The sequence below is a fragment of the Pipra filicauda genome, unplaced genomic scaffold (genome assembly GCF_003945595.2).
Source record: "Pipra filicauda isolate LSUMZ 115617 unplaced genomic scaffold, ASM394559v2 scaffold164_size1636381_pilon, whole genome shotgun sequence".
In the NCBI taxonomy this organism is placed as follows: domain Eukaryota; kingdom Metazoa; phylum Chordata; class Aves; order Passeriformes; family Pipridae; genus Pipra; species Pipra filicauda.
In genome coordinates this window covers 375430-381583 of record NW_024104151.1, presented here as the reverse complement: position 1 = coordinate 381583, position 6154 = coordinate 375430, and positions in this window count along the sequence as shown.

The following is a 6154-nucleotide window of genomic DNA, read 5'->3' as shown; positions in this document are numbered from 1 at the left end:
GGGAATTCTTTCCTATAATAGAGCTTCTTGCTGAGAAATTAATTTAAAGGAGGACGAGGTAAATTCAAACTTGTTTTATTCTCTCAGTGGCAGGCATGGAAATGTTGCTACTGCAGAGTCAGTGGATTAGTTATTTTGTAGCTCTTCACTGACTGCTTCCCCTATCTTTTCAAGATTGTGGGAGATATTTTTATTACCAGCTCACTGAATGGAAATACTGCCAGTGGTGAGCATAATTACCTCAATGTACCTACATGCCAGTGTTTCAACTCACTTGCTACCGATTCAGTAGGGCAAGCCTGATTACCTGCCATTGAGTATTACCTGCCTGTTGTATTGCAACAGTGTGAAAGAAAGTTAAAGATGTGCCTCACAAGGCCATGGTGTGGTTCTACCTGCCCCTTCACAGTGGACGTGGCATAAGACAAGGCGGAAATACTCTGCAACATGCCTAACTCTCACCAGCTGCTCTTGGAGAAGGAATGAAATGAGACTCAAAGCTCCCATCCATGTGTAACAGCAGCTGCATTCAACCAACTACTAGAAACTGCAGGATTAAGCACATCCATTTCTCCCCAGAAAGACAGAAACAACCCCAACATCATTCTACAATGAATCAACTTTGTTCAAACATTTTGATCCTACTAAGCACGGCACTCACAACACATTATAACAGCCTTATTTATATGCTACTTCTCAGAGAGACACTCAAAACAGCTGCCCAGGACAAGTACTCACCCAGCTGAAGTGCAGAAGTTCTGTAGGAGAACATCTCTTAACCCCCCCCCAACAGGAAAGAGGGTTGCTGAAGGCCTAGGGAGTATATGGGGACACCAGGTGATTGTTTGGGGCTGATCACTGTAATTGGAGACAATTCATCTCAATTGAAGCCTCATATAGAAGGCCATAATGTATTAAATCATTGGTCTGTGTTTTGTCTTTTTCGTATCTGTTATTTACATTTTTCTGGCTTATTGATCAACAGCCCCCATACAATGGATGAAGGAACACAGCCCTATGTCATTGAAACCACACCACCTTCAAAAACTGCTAACATGGGGTTAAAGCTTTTAACCCAGCAGTCAACTTTCCTTACCCTAACTGGGTTTTTTTGGAAGGGGGAGAATAGATATATTTACGGGTCTTTTGAACTTCTAAATCAAGCTGGAAGGAACCCAAGTGCCCAAGAGGAATTTATCATAGCTGCTGGGGGATAGGAAATTTGCATACACATTCCTGTTAATATGAGTAAGAAAGAAAAGAAGGCACAAACTCCACCTCTGTATAAAGCACATCCATCTTTATGCTAAAGTGATTTATGAAGTAAAACCGTCTGCCTTTAAGCACCTCTTAGAGTAGAATCAACCACTGATAATAAACCAGTGATTTAGACAGATGGATAAATACACTGCTGTAAGCAGACGCAGCTCAGTGTCAGTCCACAGCACAGATAGGCCCTGTACCAATGGTGAGCATGGGTCATCGTAAGTGTCACCTTCCAAAGTAGCTTCAGAATTGTATCCAGTGTTGGGCATCATCACAGTATCTTCCAATATGATATATGTTATGATACTGGTGGCTTTCTGGGACCCATAAAAATCAAAAATGCTTTTCCTAAACTTAGTACACTTTGATGCACCGAATGACAACAAAAAAATGTCCTGCTACATCTTCCAGTCCTGGGATTGCTTAGATAAACCAGGTCTGGGGCTAAAATAGGACAATTGGTTGACAACCCAAGTTTGTCTCACTAAAGGTGACATTACTCAAAGCGCAATTTACTGAGGCGATTCCTGAACTGACAGCACACTGTGCAGCGCCCAGCAAAGCCTGAAACACACACTGCGTGTAAGAAGCTGTGCCCAGGCTTTTTCCTGGACCTTTTCGCACTTGTGCATTGAAAGAACACGAATGAGGCCAGCTGCCTCCGCTGCAGGGAGATTTACACAGTGTCTATATGACTGCCAGCTACAGACCTGATAATACCTAAACACCTACTTTTCACCTCTTTAGGTGAAATGGGTTAAGTCCATATGTTTAACTTTTATTTTTCCACATTCTAGAGCACATAAATACACACCAGATGTGTGTAAGAGGGGATGAACTCCTGTCAGAGAGCGAAAAGCTGTGTCAGAGCCTGCCTTTACATCTCCAGCTGCTTCTAAGGATGCTTTTGCACTGGTTGGTACCAATTGGTGGCTCCCAGTCATGGGGCCCTGAGGAAGCAGCTCTGTGTCCAGACATGGTCAAGGGTGGACCTCCCTCTTAGGATTTCACCACCAAGGACTTGAGAGCATCTGTTCTAAGTATGATACCCCCAGGATGTATTTCACTGCAGGTTGTGGCTTTTGAGATTCAACCTCCTAGAACTAAAGCACCAGTAAATTAAAAAAGTCAACTACAGAAGACAGAAGTGATATGAACATTTGAACCAAAGTGAAGAATAGATCGCAGTCTTGCCTTGACAAGATTCTCATGGTAATGTCATACACCATTCTGTCAGTAATTATTAATGAATACTATGAACTATGTGAAATTTTCATTTTTTTTCTCATAGTCTTACATTTCTTTTTAATTATTTACTATCTCTTTGTACTCCATAACAGAGGACTCAGCACATTTACGGTTATTAATGTCTGTTGAAGGACCATGTTTTTAAGTATCTAAAGATTTAAGGGATTTTTTAATAAGGTTTTTTTCACACTACTTTTTCTTCCACTTCATGGATTTCTTTCTATTTTTACAGGCTACAAAACTCTTAAAGGGATTCCTTCTGCTCTAAAGTTTTTTTTCTCAAGGGAGCAAGTGTCTTTTATTTTCAGAACATTATACAGAGATATTTTGCCATGCATGAAATTTTTATTCACTAAAGGTAATAGTTTAAAAAAGAAGAAAGTGCTCTAAACATAAAATTAAATCATTCAAGTCAGTGAGAACATCAACAGGAGCTGGTTTATGTTGTTTATTAGAGAGATGCTGCTAATATCAAATGATCTGAAAAGATTCCACAGATAAAGGTTCCCTGAGCATAGAAATTTTAATTATAATTTTGCTGAAAATTTAATGTATTTAGATATAATTCCCAGTGCAGGTAATGATCCTGCTTCCCATAGGATACACTTAATCCATCAAGAGTACTCCAAAAACACTCTCAGAGTGCCTTTATTTGACTGAGTCCATCTGGGAACTCCACATATGTTAGAAATAAGATTTGCAGTTAATTGGCAAAAGCTTAAAAGATTTGAGAAAGGTTCTTCTGCACAGGAGGACAGAATCCATGTCCATAGAAAGTCATATTTGACTCACAGATGCGTTCCATCTTGAAGACAAGTTCCTGCTAACTATTTCCAGCAGAGCTGGAGCTGAAGCATCTTCTGCTGTCACATAAGCACCCATTTCCCTGAAGCCTTTTGGGACAGAGACTGTTCCTCCTGCACATGGGGACATTCAAGAAATGCCACTGCCAAGGAACCTCTCACAGTAACCGAGTCACTTTTCTTACATAAATCTTCTAAACAAAACAAACTCTCTTAGTAAAATAACATTTACTGGAGCCACCAGCTTATGCCAGAGACAGCAGAAAGTTGCTAAATAGCTCTAACCCAAGAGGATGTTTACAATTTAAGATTTGTTTAGCACTTATGGTATAGTTTGTGCCATATGCTCTCTTATTTACAGTTTTCCCTGCAAAACATTTTTATTAGATGAGGAGCACAAGCAACTTTCTAGCTCTATGCCTTCCTGTGTATCATAGCTGTTCATCACAGCTGGGATTGTCCTGTAGCAATCTGTAACCGAGTAACATGTCCCTTGAATTTTTTATCTGGTCTCTGGCAATAGAGAAAAGTTGCAGCTGATGAGCCTGAGTTACTGAAACCTGATCTGATAGAATGGAGCATGCAAACAATTGGTTTTCTGGGAGAAATCTTGGGAGAAAACCTCCTTTGGAGATTGTTTCTAGCAGATAGCCTGGGACACTCTGGAGTGAGTCTTTTAGTAAGAAGCAGCAAGCTTTGTGTTATTAATCCTACTGAAGCTGCAGCAGCAGTAGTACATTAGTGAGCATAAACTGTCACAAACAGTCTAAGGTGAAGGGCTAAAACTGTCAGTCACCGCAGAAGGGCTCTTAGATTCCTTCTGGCCTCCTTGAGGGGACTCAGTGTCGATATTTTGACATACAGTGGAAAATCAGGGAGTAAGCCAGAAAGGGCTAGGGAAAAAAACATCTGGAATGACATAAATGTCAGATTGACCAAGAAACTGCTTTTCTTGCATTTCTGAGTGAGATTTCACTCCTGCAATACAGCAAATAATTCAAAATCCTTTTTGTGAGAAGTTATCTGAAGTTATCTGAGAAGGAGGGAAGTCTTTTCCTTCACTGACAGGGGTGTATTTCTGCTGGCCCTTTCTATTAGTTACTGTGTTTTCAAGCAGTACCCATGCAGCATAAATAACTGGGGGAAGTGAGTGACTTCTAGTTTTTACACCAGTTGAATTTTTGATAGTAATCTAGTAGTATGTTTTCAAAATCATAGATGAATAAGAGGGAAGCTGAGCCTTTGATTAACTGGAGGGAATAACAGGGTAGCAATTAGCTTTGAAAAGTCAACAGTGAATAAATTAGGTGTACAATTCAGAACAAATAAACATGGCAATATTCTGCTACTTTTCTAAAGTGGTTTTCAGGCTACTCCCATGGGGAGTGTTGATCACTGGATCAATTCCACTCAATGGAAAAAATTTCTATATAGCTCTGACTGTCTTACATTTTACCTGGTGATGGTTTTTCATCCAGTGAGTAAAGAAGTGGCGCTTGTAATGGCCAGACTTACAATGTTCCATTTGATGTTTCTGTTTACACTTTTCCTGAACTTGCTGTTGCTGTTTATATATCTTGTCTATGTGCGGAGCCTGCTTCCTCTGCACCATTCTCACTCAGAAAGAAATAGGAGGCTGTTAGGAATGATATTGCTTTGTTCAAGTATCACTGACCATAGTCAGTAGGCAAGAAAGAGCACCTTCACTCTCCGGTAAAATGGAGTCAATGGGGCTTGGCTCAAAGCAGAGTGCAGAAGCAAACTTGATAACTGTCACTCCTTTTAATTTTATCTCAGCCTATTCTTAAGTCTCTAGCAAGTGTACATACATTTTTTGAGGATCTTCACTAAAAATAGATCAAAGGTGCTAATTTGGCTGTAAACATAATACATCTGGCATCTTTGAAGTAAGCTGTTTCACGATTTCACTGAAATTAAAACAGCTCACTAACTGTTAATTAAGCATCCTCATCTGGTGGGCCACAGCCTATAGAAATAAAACTGTAAATAGTAAAGTGAAGGAAACATAAAAGAGTTTCTTTTGATCTGGAGTTTCTCCCCATCAGAATGAGATCACAAATGCTTCATTATGTTTTATAGACTGATGGAAGTTCAAAGCTAACACTAGACAGAAATTAGTTGTCATTACTTGATTAAATGTAGATCATTCAGTCAGATATGGTTATTGGTTATGGTAATTCCTGCAAGAGTGCATCCATGAATAAAACTAGCAAGTATAGTAATCATACACAGTCACAAAAATGTTTAGTCTGTTCTTGGAGCACCATTACTGCTGATGGAAATAAAATTCAGCATTTTACTATGGAATGCCAGAAATAAAATAGGAAATAAGACGTTGGAGACATTTAAAAAGATGCAAGTTTCATCTAATATGGAGCTGTCCCTAGTTGATAGCCAAAGGACCAAGGATATGCCTCTACTGGCTGGGGGTAGCAACAAAAGCCCATCATTGACTGTATTTTCAATCAAACATCTCTGCAAAGGCTGCCTGCAGAAAGGAGTTGGGGATTCAGGAGCAAATGACTATGGATGAGGCAGACCTTTGAGCTGTGTAGAAAGCAGTAGCTTTAATGAGCAATTCCATGACAAATAAAACATTCAGGCATGAGAGTTACAAACAAGCAGCCACAGGGACGTAGGTTCATTCCTAGTCTGCTGTATTTCTGCTTTTGGACAGTTTGAAGAGTACTGGCACAAGCACACAGCTGAAGAGAGCATAGAAATCATTCCCAAGGTTGTATTGAATGACAATATTTTTTTTAAAAGAAAAGTTATACCAACATTTGCCAAGGTATAAACTGGATCTTGTGTATGTG